General features: G+C 38.8%; 16 non-coding genes across 16 annotated transcripts; all 16 read left to right on the plus strand.

Annotated features, from left to right (window-relative positions):
• Positions 1–6,899: 6,899 nt before the first annotated feature.
• Positions 6,900–6,970, plus strand: Trnag-gcc. The gene has a single exon. It is a non-coding gene; the product is annotated as a tRNA-Gly (tRNA).
• A 929-nt stretch (positions 6,971–7,899) lies between these two features.
• Positions 7,900–7,970, plus strand: Trnag-gcc. The gene has a single exon. It is a non-coding gene; the product is annotated as a tRNA-Gly (tRNA).
• Positions 7,971–8,901: 931 nt separating this feature from the next.
• Trnag-gcc lies at positions 8,902–8,972 on the plus strand. The gene has a single exon. It is a non-coding gene; the product is annotated as a tRNA-Gly (tRNA).
• Positions 8,973–9,901: 929 nt separating this feature from the next.
• Trnag-gcc lies at positions 9,902–9,972 on the plus strand. The gene has a single exon. It is a non-coding gene; the product is annotated as a tRNA-Gly (tRNA).
• A 929-nt stretch (positions 9,973–10,901) lies between these two features.
• Positions 10,902–10,972, plus strand: Trnag-gcc. Its single transcript has one exon. It is a non-coding gene; the product is annotated as a tRNA-Gly (tRNA).
• A 930-nt stretch (positions 10,973–11,902) lies between these two features.
• Trnag-gcc lies at positions 11,903–11,973 on the plus strand. The gene has a single exon. It is a non-coding gene; the product is annotated as a tRNA-Gly (tRNA).
• Positions 11,974–12,902: 929 nt separating this feature from the next.
• On the plus strand, positions 12,903–12,973 carry Trnag-gcc. Its single transcript has one exon. It is a non-coding gene; the product is annotated as a tRNA-Gly (tRNA).
• A 919-nt stretch (positions 12,974–13,892) lies between these two features.
• Positions 13,893–13,963, plus strand: Trnag-gcc. The gene has a single exon. It is a non-coding gene; the product is annotated as a tRNA-Gly (tRNA).
• Positions 13,964–14,892: 929 nt separating this feature from the next.
• Positions 14,893–14,963, plus strand: Trnag-gcc. The gene has a single exon. It is a non-coding gene; the product is annotated as a tRNA-Gly (tRNA).
• Positions 14,964–15,894: 931 nt separating this feature from the next.
• Trnag-gcc lies at positions 15,895–15,965 on the plus strand. The gene has a single exon. It is a non-coding gene; the product is annotated as a tRNA-Gly (tRNA).
• Positions 15,966–16,894: 929 nt separating this feature from the next.
• Trnag-gcc lies at positions 16,895–16,965 on the plus strand. The gene has a single exon. It is a non-coding gene; the product is annotated as a tRNA-Gly (tRNA).
• A 929-nt stretch (positions 16,966–17,894) lies between these two features.
• Positions 17,895–17,965, plus strand: Trnac-gca. The gene has a single exon. It is a non-coding gene; the product is annotated as a tRNA-Cys (tRNA).
• Positions 17,966–18,894: 929 nt separating this feature from the next.
• Trnag-gcc lies at positions 18,895–18,965 on the plus strand. The gene has a single exon. It is a non-coding gene; the product is annotated as a tRNA-Gly (tRNA).
• Positions 18,966–19,894: 929 nt separating this feature from the next.
• Trnag-gcc lies at positions 19,895–19,965 on the plus strand. Its single transcript has one exon. It is a non-coding gene; the product is annotated as a tRNA-Gly (tRNA).
• Positions 19,966–21,897: 1,932 nt separating this feature from the next.
• Trnag-gcc lies at positions 21,898–21,968 on the plus strand. The gene has a single exon. It is a non-coding gene; the product is annotated as a tRNA-Gly (tRNA).
• A 1,929-nt stretch (positions 21,969–23,897) lies between these two features.
• Positions 23,898–23,968, plus strand: Trnag-gcc. The gene has a single exon. It is a non-coding gene; the product is annotated as a tRNA-Gly (tRNA).
• Positions 23,969–25,873: the final 1,905 nt, after the last annotated feature.

Here is a 25,873-nt window from a genome sequence, read left to right on the forward strand (position 1 = left end):
AATTGTTCAGTTGCAGTACTGCAGTATGAAAGAAATCTGACTTTGAAATGGCGAGATACAAGAATTTTGACTAGACAGGTATGAGGTAGCTCCATTTTACCAGGATTTCCACAATTGGTAACATATGATTGCAATGTAAGGAAAAGTTTAAGTACGTTTAGTAAGTTAATCACTTTGTTCGACAGGTATCCAATTAGATTGTTAGAGATTGGAGGTGAACATTGGTTCACCACAGTTAGCTGGAAGATATGTTCCACTTTCAAGACAATCTCAAACGAGCTTCTACATGGAATTTTCAGATTTATATTAAAAACCAAGTTTACTGACATTCTGTCTTTAGATTATTGACGTTTTTTAGGAATATTTAATTGAGTGGTTTCATTGCTACTTCTGGTATTGGTTTGTTCCTTTGCCCGTTGATTGTGCAATTCAATCGATTTTTCTAGCTTGCTATCAAGCTTGTCTTCATTTGAATCTAACGGTGCTAATAAAAGACTCTTGTATTAGAACTCTTAGATTGTCACAAGAGCATGGTCTGTAATGTAGGGGGTTTCCTCGTTGATAACGTAGTCCGTGATGTAAGCTAAAATTCTTTTCTTGACATTCCATAAGACATTGTTGCAGTGGTGTAACTGGGCATCGTTTATCTATACATCTACTCCACTTTTAGTGAGTTTATCGTTTTTTTCCATATCGATTACTTACTAAATTTAACAACTGATCATTTTCCCTAATCGAAGCCGAAAATTCCATTTACAAGTGTTTCACTCGGATTGCTGGTGTGATTGCTTCCATTCTAACCGGACCTACTCTGATCATTGCCGAGCGAGAAGTCAACGCCAATTCATCCGTGCACATGTTTCCTCAAACGCGGAATTCGTTAACCAACTTATTGACGAATTCTATTTGATCATAGGAGCCAGGAATTTGGAGGTAGCTACCAACGCCTGTTTGAAAGGAGTCCACTTAGCTGGCCATCTGGCCTCGTCTAAATATGGAGGCCTTTCGGACAACGCTGGTTATCAATTCCCACTACATTCAAATGTCTTCTCCCATTTATCTCCTCCAATCTCTTTGACGAAAATACGAAAAACGAACGTAGATTGTGTTTAGTCGCTGTGTGCCATCTCGCTGTGTGCCATTACCATTTAAGTCGCTGTGTGCCATTTCGCTGTGTGTCATCATCATTTAAGTCGCTGTGTGCCATCATTGTTTAGTCATTTTTGCTCGTAAAAATTGTTTTACATTCCGTCGATTCGCCAACAGCTTGGCACACATCACTTGGGCAAGATGAAGATGAACAATGAATGCAACAAGGACTGCAAGAAAAATGTTTTGAAGTGGGTTAGATAACTTCCAAAGTTTTCATATTTTATTGGTGACTTCATAAAGGAAAAATTTTCAGAAATAAAAATTATTTCATTTCATTAAGAAGAATTCGTCACTAAACTCGTCAAGCGTTTCATCTGGGCAAGCGTTAGATCTACCCCTAATAGCATTAGTACCGTGATCCTTCCGTTCGTAAAAATCCTCCTTAAAAGAAAATAAAACACCACTCGTACCACAAACTCCATCTACTATAGGAATTTGGTCATCAATCTGAAAGAAAAGTCTTATTCAATGTTGACATTTTATTTAATTCGTATATTTTTTTTACCACATTCTTTAAAAGTTGACAGGATATGCATGTTGTCTCGAACTCTGTTCCCATTTTTCTAATACGTATCCCATGGAAAAGCAAATAAATGTCTTGCAGGTCAATCAAATATGATTCAACAGATTTAAACCATTCCATCTATTAGAGAGTGTAAGAAAAAATTAATAGGAAAATTGCAAAATATGATGGTTATAGGAAAAAAATTACCAGCCCGAAACTGCTAACCACAAATCCACTTGGGTGAAGACAGCAGATAAAGATTGGCTTCCCTTTAGTGTATACGTAAGCAATGCGATGGACAAGCGTCACTAAAGTGGTGTAATAACCACCCTGAGAACCCATAACATCTTTCTTCTATTTCATCGACGTGTAAATTCATAGCTGATTGCAAGGAGCGACCACTACCCATGCCGACTGTGTTTGGCATTTTAAAGAATTTTTTTTTACATTATTCCATCCCTAGTCAAATTGACAAATATGTAAATGTAAATTGTAAACGTAATTTTAATGAAATTGTAAACTTACGAAACAGCTTTGTTGACAAGCTTTTCTATTTTAGTAAAGTAATCGTGTGGGCACGCTTTTCAACCAGACATTCTTAATTTGAACAAAATTGTTAGTAAATCAATGCTGGAAATCAACACAATTATATATCACCTGTTAACAGAAAAAACAAATACTTCCGTAGACAAAGGAATCTCAACCATTCTGCCCAACAAAATTTGGACATTGTGGGAAAGTGACTGTTGATAGTCGGAAAAATAAATTTTCGAGAATGATATACCCCTCGCAGATTTTTGTGTTACATTTGCTGAAAATGAAGACAATTCTATAGCAAAATCTAGTCATTTCGAATACATTTACATTTATTGATTTAGATTTCCCCCCACTCAAAGGTCTTTGATAAACACTCACCTACAGAACATGTCATTTTTCTCGCCGATAATGATCGTGATGATGATGATGAAGAAGTGAAAGAGTTAGATGTTAGTAAATAAAGTAGTATAGTAGAGTAAAGTAGAGTAAAAACAACAAATAATAATAAATGCTTTTTAAATATCAATCTTAAGAAATCTCCTGCAAATCTCCTTTACTTGTGTCCAAAAAAATTGACATCAAAGTTGCAAGATATGGTATCTGAAACGCTTAAACAAAAAGGTGTGAATATTGATACTGTATCAAAAAGCAAATTCAACATTAATAAGTCGGTAAGAGAGATTATGTTGGGAATGTTTATACTCATACATATTTGGAAAATACCAATTTAATAATTTGCAAAAAAACTATGATAATATAAATAATTCTACTATATTAGGTAACAAAAATAATGGTAAAGGTGGAAAAAAGAGAGAGCGTTGAAAGTATAGCACATTAAACCAATCCTGTATCACATTGTAAAATAAAATGAAAATGTTCTTTATTCCTCGATATGTTACAAATACTGAAGTAACATTTAATCTTGTTAAAAAAATATACTATTTAACTGTTCTCAGCGAAGAAGATAGTTTCTTACATCATCTAAGGAAGAAGGGAAAGTTTAGAGGTGGATAACGAAGGTTTAGAAGATGATAAGTAAGTCAATAAGGATGAGCAAGGTGACGACAAGGGTGAGCAAAGTGAAAAAGGAAATGAGGAAAGTGAAGGCACGCAGAGGTAGGAGGAGAAACCTAAAAGAAAGTAGCTGAGGAGACAATCACGTAAGCAGAGATGGTTAGATAACCAAGGAAAGAAGAAAATGAAACTGGATACTGACACATTGTCAGAAGAGTTGGCTGAAAAATGTAGCACAGATAATTTAAATAGTAAAATAGTAAAAAATTAATTTTCCCTAGCAACATTTTTTGCAGACAAAAATTCCGAAGTAGAATCAGACAACGTGGACGAAGTCAGCAATCTTGTTAAAAACCTTATACTATTCTTAGCGAAAAATATGTTGATTGCTTCAATATTGCAAAAGAAACAAAATTGTTGGTACAAACATTACCTTTAGTTTCAAATATTTCTTTAGATTACGAACTCCCCCCAGAATTGATCTCCTACAGAGAAGATGAAAACAATTCTAAAGAAGAATCTGGGGAACATTACTTCGGGGCACAATCCTCAGAATCCAAAGAGGAATCTTATTTAGAGATAGTGACTGAGGAGAGTTACGAAGAAAAAATATTCTAAAAAAAATATGACATCCTGGACAGTTTCGCCAAAAAGAACTAAAGCTCCTGTAAAATCATATGGAAACTCGCTGCAATTGTTAACAACTAGAACTTGAAGAATATTCAGATTGAATAAAACATAAAATGCGAAAATTAATGTTGGTGATAACGATCACCAGGATTCATTATCCATAAAGCGCGAGTCGACATGGGCATCCAATTACAGCAGCAAACGGCATTATGTAAGATCGAAGAAAGCTTGTAGAAGACAGAAGCCAACGATGCTAGCGGTCTTCCTTGACTGGAGGCTTCCGGGTAGGCTTCCAAAGAAACGAGTGAATCCAGCACGTATATATCTATCGTATATACATCTGACTGTTTAAGAACGGCAGCTCTTTTCTAGTCAATGATGGCCATCGACGACGCTACACAATCTCCAACAAGCATAGCTCCTTTCACGCATTTGACGCCAAGAAAGTACTGAACCATTTTGATAATCGGTACGAATTGGTTGCCTATACGACGTCCTTTGATCAGATCAATGCAATCGCCCAAACCTAAAGAAAAAAGCAAATTATATGGGCTGACTATTAACCTTAACAAAACAAAGAAAACTCACACCATTGCTTTAACAGACGAATTTGACGACTTCTTGAGCTACTTGCTCATTCTGTTAAATGCCTTCAAAAGTCTTCAATGTTTTTTTTTGTTTATTTAATCTCGAATTTGGACCCAAGAATCTTTAATATCTCGAGACCTTCTTTCTGTGCTATTTACAGGTAACTGAAGAATCCTCGTACAGAGTGTGCCTATCATGATCGACGTATAATCAGCACAATCAATCGATAACAAAATAACTGAGTCACTAAATTCTTTCCCTGAATCAAAGGTATCGTCGGTGTACTGCCTATCTACCTCAAACAGCAGCTCACTTTGAAATCCATTGTTTTAGTAAGATGTAAACTTGTAACCCTAACATCTTGTATGTGTAGTGTTGAAAAATGGATTTTATCCGAACATATTTCAAAAGTGTTTCTGTGAGGGGATCAGGGTTAGTGAGGCTTTTGCATGTAGTTGTTTTTCTGAAAACGCCTATTTTAAAAATCTTTCAGCATCCTAAAGTATCCAAATAACAAAAAAAAGATGTGATAAGAAAAATACTCAATATATTGAACAGGAAATCCCATTTAAAAATGATCATATAGGCCTACCAAAAGAAGGGATAATAAGGTTTTTTGATGTTTCCAATTTCTTCCAGCTGCATATAGAAGGGTAGAGAGATTTCATCTGGTAATACATATACCCAGCTGAAAAATCTATCAAAAGCTCCTTAGCTGGCAAAATAGCTCCAGCTACGTATTTTTCAATCAATTTTCGATGAAGAATTCATGATTCTTCTGTGTCATCCCTCTCGATTGATTGACGTTTTACAGTTGCTCACGAACCAGGTGGCTATTTTCGTCTTGGATGTTATGTTGATCCCGTTATACTATTATAGTTTGTCCAGTCATCGGCCACTTGTTGCACAGTCAATTTTTTCTTGAGTTTGAAATGAAATCCGCTAAAAGCTAATAATCCACGAAAACGTAACAGTAAAATCCGTTCAAGCACGAAAAGAAAAAAGGTAGATTGGTTGACTGATGTTAGTCTTGTCTAACGTTCCTTCCTTCTTAGCCTCGTAAAACCGTTCCGTCATAGAGTTGGAGACGTTCTTTGGGTTACAACTGTGTCTTATTCTTCCATCCATCCATCCGTCCATCCCCGTATGTATCGAGTGAATGGAAAAAAGGACCGACGAAAGCCGCCGCCGCCCGGCCGCAGAAACCGACAACAGTTTCTTTCTATGCTTGTTGTTGTGTGTGTGTAAAAAACACTCCGCCCATATCTTCTCCTTTTTTTTATAGGCTAGAGAGAAAAAGAAAAAACATTTTTGTGATATGCTTTGAGGCCCGGAATTTTTTTTCTCCAGTGGGACGTGCTAAAACGGTCACCTTCTTTTTTTTGCTAACAAGCTTAGGCATGATAGTCGGCTACAATAGATGGGTTGTCGTCGTGCAATTTGTATCAAGAAGTATACGTGAGGGGCAAGCATCGATGGTTCAGTGGTAGAAATCTCGCCTGCCACGCGGGCGGCCCGGGTTCGATTCCCAGTCGATGCATTTTAATCATCATTGCCCAAGACAGATTGGTAGAATCTACTCTATTGAGTTTAGTTTGCTGATATTCTTGCGCAGTACGTATAAGGACGGTACTTAGTGGTTAGTGGTGGTTGAAGCAATCTCCTTAAGCGGACTCTTTTTTGTTTGCCAGATTGGTTTAGATTACTTAATCTTCCTTTGATCATACCAATTGGCGAATAAACCATTTGTAGGACAGAGAGGTACAAGTTATATCCATCGCCAGACTCTGTGTTTGTATCGTGGAAACCCAAGTATAGTTATCGGTTCAAACTCGTCGTGTTCCAACTGCTGTGGTAATCGACATTCAGACGCAAATGTTCCTTTTTTTGTAAACTCATTTGGTTCTATGCTCTCCCATTCCAAAAACTGTAGTCCCGTGTAGATCTAAAGTCACATTTTGATAAAAAGAAAAAAAGAAACAGTTGACTAAGATTCAAATTGAATTAGGATACATGTGTGTTGAGATAACAAGATATAGAAACAATGGTGATTAATGTTATTTGAACGTTGTATCCGTCTTAAAAGCCTAAACATACCTTCACAAGAAATATTTTTGCTTGATCTCGACGTGATTTGAACACGCAACCTCCTGATCTGGAGTCAGGCGCGCTACCGTTGCGCCACGAAATCTTGATTTTCGATGTAATTACTATCGTTATATTTTGGGAACTACGGTGTCTTTTATAAAGGAATAGATTCTGATGGTAAGATTGATTATCACACGAACACATTTAGTCTTTTGAAAGAGTCAGTCAGATTAGTCAGGTTATTTTTTTATATTTCCTTGGATCTTTTGATCGCCACAAGCCTTGATTTCCGTAATGAAAGCTAACAAGCTTAGGCATGATAGTCGGCTAAAATAGATGGGTTGTCGTCGTGCAATTTGTATCAAGAAGTATACGTGAGGGGCAAGCATCGATGGTTCAGTGGTAGAATGCTCGCCTGCCACGCGGGCGGCCCGGGTTCGATTCCCGGTCGATGCATTTGAATCACCATTGCCCAAGACAGATTGGTAGAATCTACTCTATTGAGTTTAGTTTGCTGATATTCTTGCGCAGTACGTATAAGGACGGTACTTAGTGGTTAGTGGTGGTTGAAGCAATCTCTTTAAGCGGACTCTTTTTTGTTTGCCAGATTGGTTTAGATTACTTAATCTTCCTTTGATCATACCAATTGGTGAATAAACCATTTGTAGGACAGAGAGGTACAAGTTATATCCATCGCCAGACTCTGTGTTTGTATCGTGGAAACCCAAGATAGTTATCGGTTCAAACTCGTCGTGTTCCAACTGCTGTGGTAATCGACATTCAGACGCAAATGTTCCTCTTTTTGTAAACTCACTTGGTTCTATGCTCTCCCATTCCAAAAACTGTAGTCCCGTGTAGATCTAAAGTCACATTTTGATAAAAAGAAAAAAAACAGCTGACTTAGATTCAAATTGAATTAGGATACATGTGTGTTGAGATAACAAGATATAGAAACAATGGTGATTAATGTTATTTGAACGTTGTATCCGTTTTAAAAGACTAAACATACCTTCACAAGAAATATTTTTGCTTGATCTCAACGTGATTTGAACCCGCAACCTCCTGATCTGGAGTCAGGCGCGCTACCGTTGCGCCACGAAATCTTGATTTTCGAGGTAATTACTATCGTTATATTTTGGGAACTACGGTGTCTTTTATAAAGGAATAGATTCTGATGGTAAGATTGGTTATCACACGAACACATTTAGTCTTTTGAAAGAGTCAGTCAGATTAGTCAGGTTATTTTTTTATATTTCCTTGGATCTTTTGATCACCACAAGCCTTGATTTCCGTAATGAAAGCTAACAAGCTTAGGCATGATAGTCGGCTATAATAGATGGGTTGTCGTCGTGCAATTTGTATCAAGAAGTATACGTGAGGGGCAAGCATCGATGGTTCAGTGGTAGAATGCTCGCCTGCCACGCGGGCGGCCCGGGTTCGATTCCCGGTCGATGCATTTTAATCACCAATGCCCAAGACAGGTTGGTAGAATCTACTCTATTGAGTTTAGTTTGCTGATATTCTTGCGCAGTGCGTATAAGGACGGTACTTAGTGGTTAGTGGTGGTTGAAGCAATCTCTTTAAGCGGACTCTTTTTTGTTTGCCAGATTGGTTTAGATTACTTAATCTTCCTTTGATCATACCAATTGGCGAATAAACCATTTGTAGGACAGAGAGGTACAAGTTATATCCATCGCCAGACTCTGTGTTTGTATCGTGGAAACCCAAGATAGTTATCGGTTCAAACTCGTCGTGTTCCAACTGCTGTGGTAATCGACATTCAGACGCAAATGTTCCCCCTTTTGTAAACTCACTTGGTTCTATGCTCTCCCATTCCAAAAACTGTAGTCCCGTGTAGATCTAAAGTCACATTTTGATAAAAAGAAAAAAAAAACAGCTGACTAAGATTCAAATTGAATTAGGATACATGTGTGTTGAGATAACAAGATATAGAAACAATGGTGATTAATGTTATTTGAACGTTGTATCCGTTTTAAAAGCCTAAACATACCTTCACAAGAAATATTTTTGCTTGATCTCGACGTGATTTGAACACGCAACCTCCTGATCTGGAGTCAGGCGCGCTACCGTTGCGCCACGAAATCTTGATTTTCGATCTAATTACTATCGTTATATTTTGGGAACTACGGTGTCTTTTATAAAGGAATAGATTCTGATGGTAAGATTGATTATCACACGAACACATTTAGTCTTTTGAAAGAGTCAGTCAGATTAGTCAGGTTATTTTGTTATATTTCCTTGGATCTTTTGATCGCCACAAGCCTTGATTTCCGTAATGAAAGCTAACAAGCTTAGGCATGATAGTCGGCTACAATAGATGGGTTGTCGTCGTGCAATTTGTATCAAGAAGTATACGTGAGGGGCAAGCATCGATGGTTCAGTGGTAGAATGCTCGCCTGCCACGCGGGCGGCCCGGGTTCGATTCCCGGTCGATGCATTAGAATCACCATTGCCCAAGACAGATTGGTAGAATCTACTCTATTGAGTTTAGTTTGCTGATATTCTTGCGCAGTACGTATAAGGACGGTACTTAGTGGTTAGTGGTGGTTGAAGCAATCTCTTTAAGCGGACTCTTTTTTGTTTGCCAGATTGGTTTAGATTACTTAATCTTCCTTTGATCATACCAATTGGTGAATAAACCATTTGTAGGACAGAGAGGTACAAGTTATATCCATCGCCAGACTCTGTGTTTGTATCGTGGAAACCCAAGATAGTTATCGGTTCAAACTCGTCGTGTTCCAACTGCTGTGGTAATCGACATTCAGACGCAAATGTTCCTCTTTTTGTAAACTCACTTGGTTCTATGCTCTCCCATTCCAAAAACTGTAGTCCCGTGTAGATCTAAAGTCACATTTTGATAAAAAGAAAAAAAACAGCTGACTTAGATTCAAATTGAATTAGGATACATGTGTGTTGAGATAACAAGATATAGAAACAATGGTGATTAATGTTATTTGAACGTTGTATCCGTTTTAAAAGACTAAACATACCTTCACAAGAAATATTTTTGCTTGATCTCGACGTGATTTGAACACGCAACCTCCTGATCTGGAGTCAGGCGCGCTACCGTTGCGCCACGAAATCTTGATTTTCGATCTAATTACTATCGTTATATTTTGGGAACTACGGTGTCTTTTATAAAGGAATAGATTCTGATGGTAAGATTGATTATCACACGAACACATTTAGTCTTTTGAAAGAGTCAGTCAGATTAGTCAGGTTATTTTTTTATATTTCCTTGGATCTTTTGATCACCACAAGCCTTGATTTCCGTAATGAAAGCTAACAAGCTTAGGCATGATAGTCGGCTACAATAGATGGGTTGTCGTCGTGCAATTTGTATCAAGAAGTATACGTGAGGGGCAAGCATCGATGGTTCAGTGGTAGAATGCTCGCCTGCCACGCGGGCGGCCCGGGTTCGATTCCCGGTCGATGCATTTTAATCACTATTGCCCAAGACAGATTGGTAGAATCTACTCTATTGAGTTTAGTTTGCTGATATTCTTGCGCAGTACGTCTAAGGACGGTACTTAGTGGTTAGTGGTGGTTGAAGCAATCTCTTTAAGCGGACTCTTTTTTGTTTGCCAGATTGGTTTAGATTACTTAATCTTCCTTTGATCATACCAATTGGCGAATAAACCATTTGTAGGACAGAGAGGTACAAGTTATATCCATCGCCAGACTCTGTGTTTGTATCGTGGAAACCCAAGATAGTTATCGGTTCAAACTCGTCGTGTTCCAACTGCTGTGGTAATCGACATTCAGACGCAAATGTTCCCCCTTTTGTAAACTCACTTGGTTCTATGCTCTCCCATTCCAAAAACTGTAGTCCCGTGTAGATCTAAAGTCACATTTTGATAAAAAGAAAAAAAGCAGCTGACTACAATTCAAATTGAATTAGGATACATGTGTGTTGAGATAATAAGATATAGAAACGATGGTGATTAATGTTATTTGAACGTTGTATCTGTTCTATAAGCCCAAACATACCTTCACAAGAAATATTTTTGCTTGATCTCGACGTGATTTGAACACGCAACCTCCTGATCTGGAGTCAGGCGCGCTACCGTTGCGCCACGAAAACTTGATTTTCGATGTAATTACTATCGTTATATTTTGGGAACTACGGTGTCTTTTATAAAGGAATAGATTCTGATGGTAAGATTGATTATCACACGAACACATTTAGTCTTTTGAAAGAGTCAGTCAGATTAGTCAGGTTATTTTTTTATATTTCCTTGGATCTTTTGATCGCCACAAGCCTTGATTTCCGTAATGAAAGCTAACAAGCTTAGGCATGATAGTCGGCTATAATAGATGGGTTGTCGTCGTGCAATTTGTATCAAGAAGTATACGTGAGGGGCAAGCATCGATGGTTCAGTGGTAGAATGCTCGCCTGCCACGCGGGCGGCCCGGGTTCGATTCCCGGTCGATGCATTTTAATCACCAATGCCCAAGACAGGTTGGTAGAATCTACTCTATTGAGTTTAGTTTGCTGATATTCTTGCGCAGTGCGTATAAGGACGGTACTTAGTGGTTAGTGGTGGTTGAAGCAATCTCTTTAAGCGGACTCTTTTTTGTTTGCCAGATTGGTTTAGATTACTTAATCTTCCTTTGATCATACCAATTGGCGAATAAACCATTTGTAGGACAGAGAGGTACAAGTTATATCCATCGCCAGACTCTGTGTTTGTATCGTGGAAACCCAAGATAGTTATCGGTTCAAACTCGTCGTGTTCCAACTGCTGTGGTAATCGACATTCAGACGCAAATGTTCCCCCTTTTGTAAACTCACTTGGTTCTATGCTCTCCCATTCCAAAAACTGTAGTCCCGTGTAGATCTAAAGTCACATTTTGATAAAAAGAAAAAAAAACAGCTGACTAAGATTCAAATTGAATTAGGATACATGTGTGTTGAGATAACAAGATATAGAAACAATGGTGATTAATGTTATTTGAACGTTGTATCCGTTTTAAAAGCCTAAACATACCTTCACAAGAAATATTTTTGCTTGATCTCGACGTGATTTGAACACGCAACCTCCTGATCTGGAGTCAGGCGCGCTACCGTTGCGCCACGAAATCTTGATTTTCGATGTAATTACTATCGTTATATTTTGGGAACTACGGTGTCTTTTATAAAGGAATAGATTCTGATGGTAAGATTGATTATCACACGAACACATTTAGTCTTTTGAAAGAGTCAGTCAGATTAGTCAGGTTATTTTTTTATATTTCGTTGGATCTTTTGATCGCCACAAGCCTTGATTTCCGTAATGAAAGCTAACAAGCTTAGGCATGATAGTCGGCTACAATAGATGGGTTGTCGTCGTGCAATTTGTATCAAGAAGTATACGTGAGGGGCAAGCATCGATGGTTCAGTGGTAGAATGCTCGCCTGCCACGCGGGCGGCCCGGGTTCGATTCCCGGTCGATGCATTTTAATCACTATTGCCCAAGACAGATTGGTAGAATCTACTCTATTGAGTTTAGTTTGCTGATATTCTTGCGCAGTACGTCTAAGGACGGTACTTAGTGGTTAGTGGTGGTTGAAGCAATCTCTTTAAGCGGACTCTTTTTTGTTTGCCAGATTGGTTTAGATTACTTAATCTTCCTTTGATCATACCAATTGGCGAATAAACCATTTGTAGGACAGAGAGGTACAAGTTATATCCATCGCCAGACTCTGTGTTTGTATCGTGGAAACCCAAGATAGTTATCGGTTCAAACTCGTCGTGTTCCAACTGCTGTGGTAATCGACATTCAGACGCAAATGTTCCTCTTTTTGTAAACTCACTTGGTTCTATGCTCTCCCATTCCAAAAACTGTAGTCCCGTGTAGATCTAAAGTCACATTTTGATAAAAAGAAAAAAAACAGCTGACTTAGATTCAAATTGAATTAGGATACATGTGTGTTGAGATAACAAGATATAGAAACAATGGTGATTAATGTTATTTGAACGTTGTATCCGTTTTAAAAGACTAAACATACCTTCACAAGAAATATTTTTGCTTGATCTCGACGTGATTTGAACACGCAACCTCCTGATCTGGAGTCAGGCGCGCTACCGTTGCGCCACAAAATCTTGATTTTTGATGTAATTACTATCGTTATATTTTGGGAACTACGGTGTCTTTTATAAAGGAATAGATTCTGATGGTAAGATTGATTATCACACGAACACATTTAGTCTTTTGAAAGAGTCAGTCAGATTAGTCAGGTTATTTTTTTATATTTCGTTGGATCTTTTGATCGCCACAAGCCTTGATTTCCGTAATGAAAGCTAACAAGCTTAGGCATGATAGTCGGCTACAATAGATGGGTTGTCGTCGTGCAATTTGTATCAAGAAGTATACGTGAGGGGCAAGCATCGATGGTTCAGTGGTAGAATGCTCGCCTGCCACGCGGGCGGCCCGGGTTCGATTCCCGGTCGATGCATTTTAATCATCATTGCCCAAGACAGATTGGTAGAATCTACTCTATTGAGTTTAGTTTGCTGATATTCTTGCGCAGTACGTATAAGGACGGTACTTAGTGGTTAGTGGTGGTTGAAGCAATCTCTTTAAGCGGACTCTTTTTTGTTTGCCAGATTGGTTTAGATTACTTAATCTTCCTTTGATCATACCAATTGGCGAATAAACCATTTGTAGGACAGAGAGGTACAAGTTATATCCATCGCCAGACTCTGTGTTTGTATCGTGGAAACCCAAGATAGTTATCGGTTCAAACTCGTCGTGTTCCAACTGCTGTGGTAATCAACATTCAGACGCAAATGTTCCCCCTTTTGTAAACTCACTTGGTTCTATGCTCTCCCATTCCAAAAACTGTAGTCCCGTGTAGATCTAAAGTCACATTTTGATAAAAAGAAAAAAAGCAGCTGACTACAATTCAAATTGAATTAGGATACATGTGTGTTGAGATAACAAGATATAGAAACGATGGTGATTAATGTTATTTGAACGTTGTATCTGTTCTATAAGCCCAAACATACCTTCACAAGAAATATTTTTGCTTGATCTCGACGTGATTTGAACACGCAACCTCCTGATCTGGAGTCAGGCGCGCTACCGTTGCGCCACGAAATCTTGATTTTTGATGTGTTATATTTTGGGAACTACGGTGTCTTTTATAAAGGAATAGATTCTGATGGTAAGATTGATTATCACACGAACACATTTAGTCTTTTGAAAGAGTCAGTCAGATTAGTCAGGTTATTTTTTTATATTTCGTTGGATCTTTTGATCGCCACAAGCCTTGATTTCCGTAATGAAAGCTAACAAGCTTAGGCATGATAGTCGGCTACAATAGATGGGTTGTCGTCGTGCAATTTGTATCAAGAAGTATACGTGAGGGGCAAGCATCGATGGTTCAGTGGTAGAATGCTCGCCTGCCACGCGGGCGGCCCGGGTTCGATTCCCGGTCGATGCATTTTAATCATCATTGCCCAAGACAGATTGGTAGAATCTACTCTATTGAGTTTAGTTTGCTGATATTCTTGCGCAGTACGTATAAGGACGGTACTTAGTGGTTAGTGGTGGTTGAAGCAATCTCTTTAAGCGGACTCTTTTTTGTTTGCCAGATTGGTTTAGATTACTTAATCTTCCTTTGATCATACCAATTGGCGAATAAACCATTTGTAGGACAGAGAGGTACAAGTTATATCCATCGCCAGACTCTGTGTTTGTATCGTAGAAACCCAAGATAGTTATCGGTTCAAACTCGTCGTGTTCCAACTGCTGTGGTAATCGACATTCAGACGCAAATGTTCCTCTTTTTGTAAACTCACTTGGTTCTATGCTCTCCCATTCCAAAAACTGTAGTCCCGTGTAGATCTAAAGTCACATTTTGATAAAAAGAAAAAAAACAGCTGACTTAGATTCAAATTGAATTAGGATACATGTGTGTTGAGATAACAAGATATAGAAACAATGGTGATTAATGTTATTTGAACGTTGTATCCGTTTTAAAAGACTAAACATACCTTCACAAGAAATATTTTTGCTTGATCTCGACGTGATTTGAACACGCAACCTCCTGATCTGGAGTCAGGCGCGCTACCGTTGCGCCACGAAATCTTGATTTTCGATGTAATTACTATCGTTATATTTTGGGAACTACGGTGTCTTTTATAAAGGAATAGATTCTGATGGTAAGATTGATTATCACACGAACACATTTAGTCTTTTGAAAGAGTCAGTCAGATTAGTCAGGTTATTTTTTTATATTTCCTTGGATCTTTTGATCGCCACAAGCCTTGATTTCCGTAATGAAAGCTAACAAGCTTAGGCATGATAGTCGGCTATAATAGATGGGTTGTCGTCGTGCAATTTGTATCAAGAAGTATACGTGAGGGGCAAGCATCGATGGTTCAGTGGTAGAATGCTCGCCTGCCACGCGGGCGGCCCGGGTTCGATTCCCGGTCGATGCATTTTAATCATCATTGCCCAAGACAGATTGGTAGAATCTACTCTATTGAGTTTAGTTTGCTGATATTCTTGCGCAGTACGTATAAGGACGGTACTTAGTGGTTAGTGGTGGTTGAAGCAATCTCTTTAAGCGGACTCTTTTTTGTTTGCCAGATTGGTTTAGATTACTTAATCTTCCTTTGATCATACCAATTGGCGAATAAACCATTTGTAGGACAGAGAGGTACAAGTTATATCCATCGCCAGACTCTGTGTTTGTATCGTAGAAACCCAAGATAGTTATCGGTTCAAACTCGTCGTGTTCCAACTGCTGTGGTAATCGACATTCAGACGCAAATGTTCCTCTTTTTGTAAACTCACTTGGTTCTATGCTCTCCCATTCCAAAAACTGTAGTCCCGTGTAGATCTAAAGTCACATTTTGATAAAAAGAAAAAAAAAACAGCTGACTAAACTTCAAATTGAATTAGGATACATGTGTGTTGAGATAACAAGATATAGAAACAATGGTGATTAATGTTATTTGAACGTTGTATCCGTTTTAAAAGCCTAAACATACCTTCACAAGAAATATTTTTGCTTGATCTCGACGTGATTTGAATACGCAACCTCCTGATCTGGAGTCAGGCGCGCTACCGTTGCGCCACGAAATCTTGATTTTCGATGTAATTACTGTCGTTATATTTTGGGAACTACGGTGTCTTTTATAAAGGAATAGATTCTGATGGTAAGATTGATTATCACACGAACACATTTAGTCTTTTGAAAGAGTCAGTCAGATTAGTCAGGTTATTTTTTTATATTTCCTTGGATCTTTTGATCGCCACAAGCCTTGATTTCCGTAATGAAAGCTAACAAGCTTAGGCATGATAGTCGGCTATAATAGATGGGTTGTCGTCGTGCAATTTGTATCAAGAAGTATACGTGATGGGCAAGCATCGATGGTTCAGTGGTAGAATGCTCGCCTGCCACGCGGGCGGCCCGGGTTCGATTCCCGGTCGATGCATTTTAATCACCAATGCCCAAGACAGGTTGGTAGAATCTACTCTATTGAGTTTAGTTTGCTGATATTCTTGCGCAGTGCGTATAAGGACGGTACTTAGTGGTTAGTGGTGGTTGAAGCAATCTCTTTAAGCGGACTCTTTTTTGTTTGCCAGATTGGTTTAGATTACTTAATCTTCCTTTGATCATACCAATTGGCGAATAAACCATTTGTAGGACAGAGAGGTACAAGTTATATCCATCGCCAGACTCTGTGTTTGTATCGTGGAAACCCAAGATAGTTATCGGTTCAAACTCGTCGTGTTCCAACTGCTGTGGTAATCGACATTCAGACGCAAATGTTCCCCCTTTTGTAAACTCCTTGGTTCTATGCTCTCCCATTCCAAAAACTGTAGTCCCGTGTAGATCTAAAGTCACATTTTGATAAAAAGAAAAAAAAACAGCTGACTAAGATTCAAATTGAATTAGGATACATGTGTGTTGAGATAACAAGATATAGAAACAATGGTGATTAATGTTATTTGAACGTTGTATCCGTTTTAAAAGCCTAAACATACCTTCACAAGAAATATTTTTGCTTGATCTCGACGTGATTTGAACACGCAACCTCCTGATCTGGAGTCAGGCGCGCTACCGTTGCGCCACGAAATCTTGATTTTCGATGTAATTACTATCGTTATATTTTGGGAACTACGGTGTCTTTTATAAAGGAATAGATTCTGATGGTAAGATTGATTATCACACGAACACATTTAGTCTTTTGAAAGAGTCAGTCAGATTAGTCAGGTTATTTTTTTATATTTCGTTGGATCTTTTGATCGCCACAAGCCTTGATTTCCGTAATGAAAGCTAACAAGCTTAGGCATGATAGTCGGCTACAATAGATGGGTTGTCGTCGTGCAATTTGTATCAAGAAGTATACGTGAGGGGCAAGCATCGATGGTTCAGTGGTAGAATGCTCGCCTGCCACGCGGGCGGCCCGGGTTCGATTCCCGGTCGATGCATTTTAATCACTATTGCCCAAGACAGATTGGTAGAATCTACTCTATTGAGTTTAGTTTGCTGATATTCTTGCGCAGTACGTCTAAGGACGGTACTTAGTGGTTAGTGGTGGTTGAAGCAATCTCTTTAAGCGGACTCTTTTTTGTTTGCCAGATTGGTTTAGATTACTTAATCTTCCTTTGATCATACCAATTGGCGAATAAACCATTTGTAGGACAGAGAGGTACAAGTTATATCCATCGCCAGACTCTGTGTTTGTATCGTGGAAACCCAAGATAGTTATCGGTTCAAACTCGTCGTGTTCCAACTGCTGTGGTAATCGACATTCAGACGCAAATGTTCCTCTTTTTGTAAACTCACTTGGTTCTATGCTCTCCCATTCCAAAAACTGTAGTCCCGTGTAGATCTAAAGTCACATTTTGATAAAAAGAAAAAAAACAGCTGACTTAGATTCAAATTGAATTAGGATACATGTGTGTTGAGATAACAAGATATAGAAACAATGGTGATTAATGTTATTTGAACGTTGTATCCGTTTTAAAAGACTAAACATACCTTCACAAGAAATATTTTTGCTTGATCTCGACGTGATTTGAACACGCAACCTCCTGATCTGGAGTCAGGCGCGCTACCGTTGCGCCACGAAATCTTGATTTTTGATGTAATTACTATCGTTATATTTTGGGAACTACGGTGTCTTTTATAAAGGAATAGATTCTGATGGTAAGATTGATTATCACACGAACACATTTAGTCTTTTGAAAGAGTCAGTCAGATTAGTCAGGTTATTTTTTTATATTTCGTTGGATCTTTTGATCGCCACAAGCCTTGATTTCCGTAATGAAAGCTAACAAGCTTAGGCATGATAGTCGGCTACAATAGATGGGTTGTCGTCGTGCAATTTGTATCAAGAAGTATACGTGAGGGGCAAGCATCGATGGTTCAGTGGTAGAATGCTCGCCTGCAACGCGGGCGGCCCGGGTTCGATTCCCGGTCGATGCATTTTAATCATCATTGCCCAAGACAGATTGGTAGAATCTACTCTATTGAGTTTAGTTTGCTGATATTCTTGCGCAGTACGTATAAGGACGGTACTTAGTGGTTAGTGGTGGTTGAAGCAATCTCTTTAAGCGGACTCTTTTTTGTTTGCCAGATTGGTTTAGATTACTTAATCTTCCTTTGATCATACCAATTGGCGAATAAACCATTTGTAGGACAGAGAGGTACAAGTTATATCCATCGCCAGACTCTGTGTTTGTATCGTGGAAACCCAAGATAGTTATCGGTTCAAACTCGTCGTGTTCCAACTGCTGTGGTAATCAACATTCAGACGCAAATGTTCCCCCTTTTGTAAACTCACTTGGTTCTATGCTCTCCCATTCCAAAAACTGTAGTCCCGTGTAGATCTAAAGTCACATTTTGATAAAAAGAAAAAAAGCAGCTGACTACAATTCAAATTGAATTAGGATACATGTGTGTTGAGATAACAAGATATAGAAACGATGGTGATTAATGTTATTTGAACGTTGTATCTGTTCTATAAGCCCAAACATACCTTCACAAGAAATATTTTTGCTTGATCTCGACGTGATTTGAACACGCAACCTCCCGATCTGGAGTCAGGCGCGCTACCGTTGCGCCACGAAATCTTGATTTTTGATGTAATTACTATCGTTATATTTTGGGAACTACGGTGTCTTTTATAAAGGAATAGATTCTGATGGTAAGATTGATTATCACACGAACACATTTAGTCTTTTGAAAGAGTCAGTCAGATTAGTCAGGTTATTTTTTTATATTTCGTTGGATCTTTTGATCGCCACAAGCCTTGATTTCCGTAATGAAAGCTAACAAGCTTAGGCATGATAGTCGGCTACAATAGATTGGTTGTCGTCGTGCAATTTGTATCAAGAAGTATACGTGAGGGGCAAGCATCGATGGTTCAGTGGTAGAATGCTCGCCTGCCACGCGGGCGGCCCGGGTTCGATTCCCGGTCGATGCATTTTAATCACTATTGCCCAAGACAGATTGGTAGAATCTACTCTATTGAGTTTAGTTTGCTGATATTCTTGCGCAGTACGTATAAGGACGGTACTTAGTGGTTAGTGGTGGTTGAAGCAATCTCTTTAAGCGGACTCTTTTTTGTTTGCCAGATTGGTTTAGATTACTTAATCTTCCTTTGATCATACCAATTGGCGAATAAACCATTTGTAGGACAGAGAGGTACAAGTTATATCCATCGCCAGACTCTGTGTTTGTATCGTAGAAACCCAAGATAGTTATCGGTTCAAACTCGTCGTGTTCCAACTGCTGTGGTAATCGACATTCAGACGCAAATGTTCCTCTTTTTGTAAACTCACTTGGTTCTATGCTCTCCCATTCCAAAAACTGTAGTCCCGTGTAGATCTAAAGTCACATTTTGATAAAAAGAAAAAAAACAGCTGACTTAGATTCAAATTGAATTAGGATACATGTGTGTTGAGATAACAAGATATAGAAACAATGGTGATTAATGTTATTTGAACGTTGTATCCGTTTTAAAAGACTAAACATACCTTCACAAGAAATATTTTTGCTTGATCTCGACGTGATTTGAACACGCAACCTCCTGATCTGGAGTCAGGCGCGCTACCGTTGCGCCACGAAATCTTGATTTTCGATGTAATTACTATCGTTATATTTTGGGAACTACGGTGTCTTTTATAAAGGAATAGATTCTGATGGTAAGATTGATTATCACACGAACACATTTAGTCTTTTGAAAGAGTCAGTCAGATTAGTCAGGTTATTTTTTTATATTTCCTTGGATCTTTTGATCGCCACAAGCCTTGATTTCCGTAATGAAAGCTAACAAGCTTAGGCATGATAGTCGGCTATAATAGATGGGTTGTCGTCGTGCAATTTGTATCAAGAAGTATACGTGAGGGGCAAGCATCGATGGTTCAGTGGTAGAATGCTCGCCTGCCACGCGGGCGGCCCGGGTTCGATTCCCGGTCGATGCATTTTAATCACCAATGCCCAAGACAGGTTGGTAGAATCTACTCTATTGAGTTTAGTTTGCTGATATTCTTGCGCAGTACGTCTAAGGACGGTACTTAGTGGTTAGTGGTGGTTGAAGCAATCTCTTTAAGCGGACTCTTTTTTGTTTGCCAGATTGGTTTAGATTTCTTAATCTTCCTTTGATCATACCAATTGGCGAATAAACCATTTGTAGGACAGAGAGGTACAAGTTATATCCATCGCCAGACTCTGTGTTTGTATCGTGGAAACCCAAGATAGTTATCGGTTCAAACTCGTCGTGTTCCAACTGCTGTGGTAATCGACATTCAGACGCAAATGTTCCCCCTTTTGTAAACTCACTTGGTTCTATGCTCTCCCATTCCAAAAACTGTAGTCCCGTGTAGATCTAAAGTCACATTTTGATAAAAAGAAAAAAAAAACAGCTGACTAAACTTCAAATTGAATTAGGATACATGTGTGTTGAGATAACAAGATATAGAAACAATGGTGATTAATGTTATTTGAACGTTGTATCCGTTTTAAAAGCCTAAACATACCTTCACAAGAAATATTTTTGCTTGATCTCGACGTGATTTGAATACGCAACCTCCTGATCTGGAGTCAGGCGCGCTACCGTTGCGCCACGAAATCTTGATTTTCGATGTAATTACTATCGTTATATTTTGGGAACTACGGTGTCTTTTATAAAGGAATAGATTCTGATGGTAAGATTGATTATCACACGAACACATTTAGTCTTTTGAAAGAGTCAGTCAGATTAGTCAGGTTATTTTTTTTATATTTCGTTGGATCTTTTGATCGCCACAAGCCTTGATTTCCGTAATGAAAGCTAACAAGCTTAGGCATGATAGTCGGCTACAATAGATGGGTTGTCGTCGTGCAATTTGTATCAAGAAGTATACGTGAGGGGCAAGCATCGATGGTTCAGTGGTAGAATGCTCGCCTGCCACGCGGGCGGCCCGGGTTCGATTGCCGGTCGATGCATTTTAATCACTATTGCCCAAGACAGATTGGTAGAATCTACTCTATTGAGTATAGTTTGCTGATATTCTTGCGCAGTACGTATAAGGACGGTACTTAGTGGTTAGTGGTGGTTGAAGCAATCTCTTTAAGCGGACTCTTTTTTGTTTGCCAGATTGGTTTAGATTACTTAATCTTCCTTTGATCATACCAATTGGCGAATAAACCATTTGTAGGACAGAGAGGTACAAGTTATATCCATCGCCAGACTCTGTGTTTGTATCGTGGAAACCCAAGATAGTTATCGGTTCAAACTCGTCGTGTTCCAACTGCTGTGGTAATCGACATTCAGACGCAAATGTTCCCCCTTTTGTAAACTCACTTGGTTCTATGCTCTCCCATTCCAAAAACTGTAGTCCCGTGTAGATCTAAAGTCACATTTTGATAAAAAGAAAAAAATCAGCTGACTACAATTCAAATTGAATTAGGATACATGTGTGTTGAGATAATAAGATATAGAAACGATGGTGATTAATGTTATTTGAACGTTGTATCTGTTCTATAAGCCCAAACATACCTTCACAAGAAATATTTTTGCTTGATCTCAACGTGATTTGAACACGCAACCTCCTGATCTGGAGTCAGGCGCGCTACCGTTGCGCCACGAAATCTTGATTTTCGATGTAATTACTATCGTTATATTTTGGGAACTACGGTGTCTTTTATAAAGGAATAGATTCTGATGGTAAGATTGATTATCACACGAACACATTTAGTCTTTTGAAAGAGTCAGTCAGATTAGTCAGGTTATTTTTTTATATTTCCTTGGATCTTTTGATCGCCACAAGCCTTGATTTCCGTAATGAAAGCTAACAAGCTTAGGCATGATAGTCGGCTATAATAGATGGGTTGTCGTCGTGCAATTTGTATCAAGAAGTATACGTGACGGGCAAGCATCGATGGTTCAGTGGTAGAATGCTCGCCTGCCACGCGGGCGGCCCGGGTTCGATTCCCGGTCGATGCATTATAATCACCAATGCCCAAGACAGGTTGGTAGAATCTACTCTATTGAGTTTAGTTTGCTGATATTCTTGCGCAGTGCGTATAAGGACGGTACTTAGTGGTTAGTGGTGGTTGAAGCAATCTCTTTAAGCGGACTCTTTTTTGTTTGCCAGATTGGTTTAGATTACTTAATCTTCCTTTGATCATACCAATTTGCGAATAAACCATTTGTAGGACAGAGAGGTACAAGTTATATCCATCGCCAGACTCTGTGTTTGTATCGTGGAAACCCAAGATAGTTATCGGTTCAAACTCGTTGTGTTCCAACTGCTGTGGTAATCGACATTCAGACGCAAATGTTCCCCCTTTTGTAAACTCACTTGGTTCTATGCTCTCCCATTCCAAAAACTGTAGTCCCGTGTAGATCTAAAGTCACATTTTGATAAAAAGAAAAAAAGCAGCTGACTACAATTCAAATTGAATTAGGATACATGTGTGTTGAGATAATAAGATATAGAAACGATGGTGATTAATGTTATTTGAACGTTGTATCCGTTTTAAAAGCCTAAACATACCTTCACAAGAAATATTTTTGCTTGATCTCGACGTGATTTGAACACGCAACCTCCTGATCTGGAGTCAGGCGCGCTACCGTTGCGCCACGAAATCTTGATTTTCGATGTAATTATTATCGTTATATTTTGGGAACTACGGTGTCTTTTATAAAGGAATAGATTCTGATGGTAAGATTGATTATCACACGAACACATTTAGTCTTTTGAAAGAGTCAGTCAGATTAGTCAGGTTATTTTTTTATATTTCGTTGGATCTTTTGATCGCCACAAGCCTTGATTTCCGTAATGAAAGCTAACAAGCTTAGGCATGATAGTCGGCTACAATAGATGGGTTGTCGTCGTGCAATTTGTATCAAGAAGTATACGTGAGGAGCAAGCATCGATGGTTCAGTGGTAGAATGCTCGCCTGCCACGTGGGCGGCCCGGGTTCGATTCCCGGTCGATGCATTTTAATCACCATTGCCCAAGACAGATTGGTAGAATCTACTCTGTTGAGTTTAGTTTGCTGATATTCTTGCGCAGTGCGTATAAGGACGGTACTTAGTGGTTAGTGGTGGTTGAAGCAATCTCTTTAAGCGGACTCTTTTTTGTTTGCCAGATTGGTTTAGATTACTTAATCTTCCTTTGATCATACCAATTGGCGAATTAACCATTTGTAGGACAGAGAGGTACAAGTTATATCCATCGCCAGACTCTGTGTTTGTATCGTGGAAACCCAAGATAGTTATCGGTTCAAACTCGTCGTGTTCCAACTGCTGTGGTAATCGACATTCAGACGCAAATGTTCCCCCTTTTGTAAACTCACTTGGTTCTATGCTCTCCCATTCCAAAAACTGTAGTCCCGTGTAGATCTAAAGTCACATTTTGATAAAAAGAAAAAAAGCAGCTGACTAAGATTCAAATTGAATTAGGATACATGTGTGTTGAGATAACAAGATATAGAAACAATGGTGATTAATGTTATTTGAACATTGTATCTGTTCTATAAGACCAAACATACCTTCACAAGAAATATTTATGCTTGATCTCGACGTGATTTGAACACGCAACCTCCTGATCTGGAGTCAGGCGCGCTACCGTTGCGCCACGAAATCTTGATTTTCGTTGTTATTACTATCGTTATATTTTGGGAACTACGGTGTCTTTTATAAAGGAATAGATTCTGATGGTAAGATTGATTATCACACGAACACATTTAGTCTTTTGAAAGAGTCAGTCAGATTAGTCAGGTTATTATTTTATATTTCCTTGGATCTTTTGATCGCCACAAGCCTTGATTTCCGTAATGAAAGCTAACAAGCTTAGGCATGATAGTCGGCTACAATAGATGGGTTGTCGTCGTGCAATTTGTATCAAGAAGTATACGTGAGGGGCAAGCATCGATGGTTCAGTGGTAGAATGCTCGCCTGCCACGCGGGCGGCCCGGGTTCGATTCCCGGTCGATGCATTTTAATCACCATTGCCCAAGACAGATTGGTAGAATCTGCTCTATTGAGTTTAGTTTGCTGATATTCTTGCGCAGTACGTATAAGGACGGTACTTAGTGGTTAGTGGTGGTTGAAGCAATCTCTTTAAGCGGACTCTTTTTTGTTTGCCAGATTGGTTTAGATTACTTAATCTTCCTTTGATCATACCAATTGGTGAATAAACCATTTGTAGGACAGAGAGGTACAAGTTATATCCATCGCCAGACTCTGTGTTTGTATTGTGGAAACCCAAGATAGTTATCGGTTCAAACTCGTCGTGTTACAACTGCTGAGGTAATCGAAATTCAGACGCAAATGTTCCCCCTTTTGTAAACTCACTTGGTTCTATGCTCTCCCATTCCAAAAACTGTAGTCCCGTGTAGATCTAAAGTCACATTTTGATTTAAAAAAAAACAGCTGACTAAGATTCAAATTGAATCAGGATACATGTGTGTTGAGATAACAAGATATAGAAACAATGGTGATTAATGTTATTTGAACGTTGTATCCGTTTTAAAAGCCTAAACATACCTTCACAAGATATATTTTTGCTTGATCTCGACGTGATTTGAACACGCAACCTCCTGATCTGGAGTCAGGCGCGCTACCGTTGCGCCACGAAATCTTGTTTTTCGATGTAATTACTATCGTTATATTTTGGGAACTACGGTGTCTTTTATAAAGGAATAGATTCTGATGGTAAGATTGATTATCACACGAACACATTTAGTCTTTTGAAAGAGTCAGTCAGATTAGTCAGGTTATTTTTTTATATTTCGTTGGATCTTTTGATCGCCACAAGCCTTGATTTCCGTAATGAAAGCTAACAAGCTTAGGCATGATAGTCGGCTACAATAGATGGGTTGTCGTCGTGCAATTTGTATCAAGAAGTATACGTGAGGAGCAAGCATCGATGGTTCAGTGGTAGAATGCTCGCCTGCCACGTGGGCGGCCCGGGTTCGATTCCCGGTCGATGCATTTTAATCACCATTGCCCAAGACAGATTGGTAGAATCTACTCTATTGAGTTTAGTTTGCTGATATTCTTGCGCAGTGCGTATAAGGACGGTACTTAGTGGTTAGTGGTGGTTGAAGCAATCTCTTTAAGCGGACTCTTTTTTGTTTGCCAGATTGGTTTAGATTACTTAATCTTCCTTTGATCATACCAATTGGCGAATTAACCATTTGTAGGACAGAGAGGTACAAGTTATATCCATCGCCAGACTCTGTGTTTGTATCGTGGAAACCCAAGATAGTTATCGGTTCAAACTCGTCGTGTTCCAACTGCTGTGGTAATCGACATTCAGACGCAAATGTTCCCCCTTTTGTAAACTCACTTGGTTCTATGCTCTCCCATTCCAAAAACTGTAGTCCCGTGTAGATCTAAAGTCACATTTTGATAAAAAGAAAAAAATCAGCTGACTAAGATTCAAATTGAATCAGGATACATGTGTGTTGAGATAACAAGATATAGAAACAATGGTGACAAGATTCCTTCGGTAACGTCCTTCGGTAATTTTTTTAAACGTTAAAGAGACAGAAAATCAAGGTTATAGTAGATTAATACATACTATAACGTTTGGAAAATTCTGTTTCCCTTTATTATCTTCCATAATTGATTCTTTATAACTAATTGAAAAATAATCTGTAATATTATGAGTGGTGCGAATTATGAATGGCGGAGGATTCGCCCCGCCACCCCACGTCGCACTTCATGTTTAGATTAAGTTATAGCAATTTTTATTACTATAGTAACATGGAATTAGAAAAATTATTAGTTACATATTAACTACAAAGAATTGGATGTGCTCTTATAGCAGTTTGATTAAACCACCGCTGAAAAAATCTTTATAATTAAGGCATATAACCTAAGTGTTTTACGACCGG

The sequence above is a fragment of the Daphnia pulex genome, chromosome 10 (genome assembly GCF_021134715.1).
Source record: "Daphnia pulex isolate KAP4 chromosome 10, ASM2113471v1".
NCBI lineage: Eukaryota > Metazoa > Arthropoda > Branchiopoda > Diplostraca > Daphniidae > Daphnia > Daphnia pulex.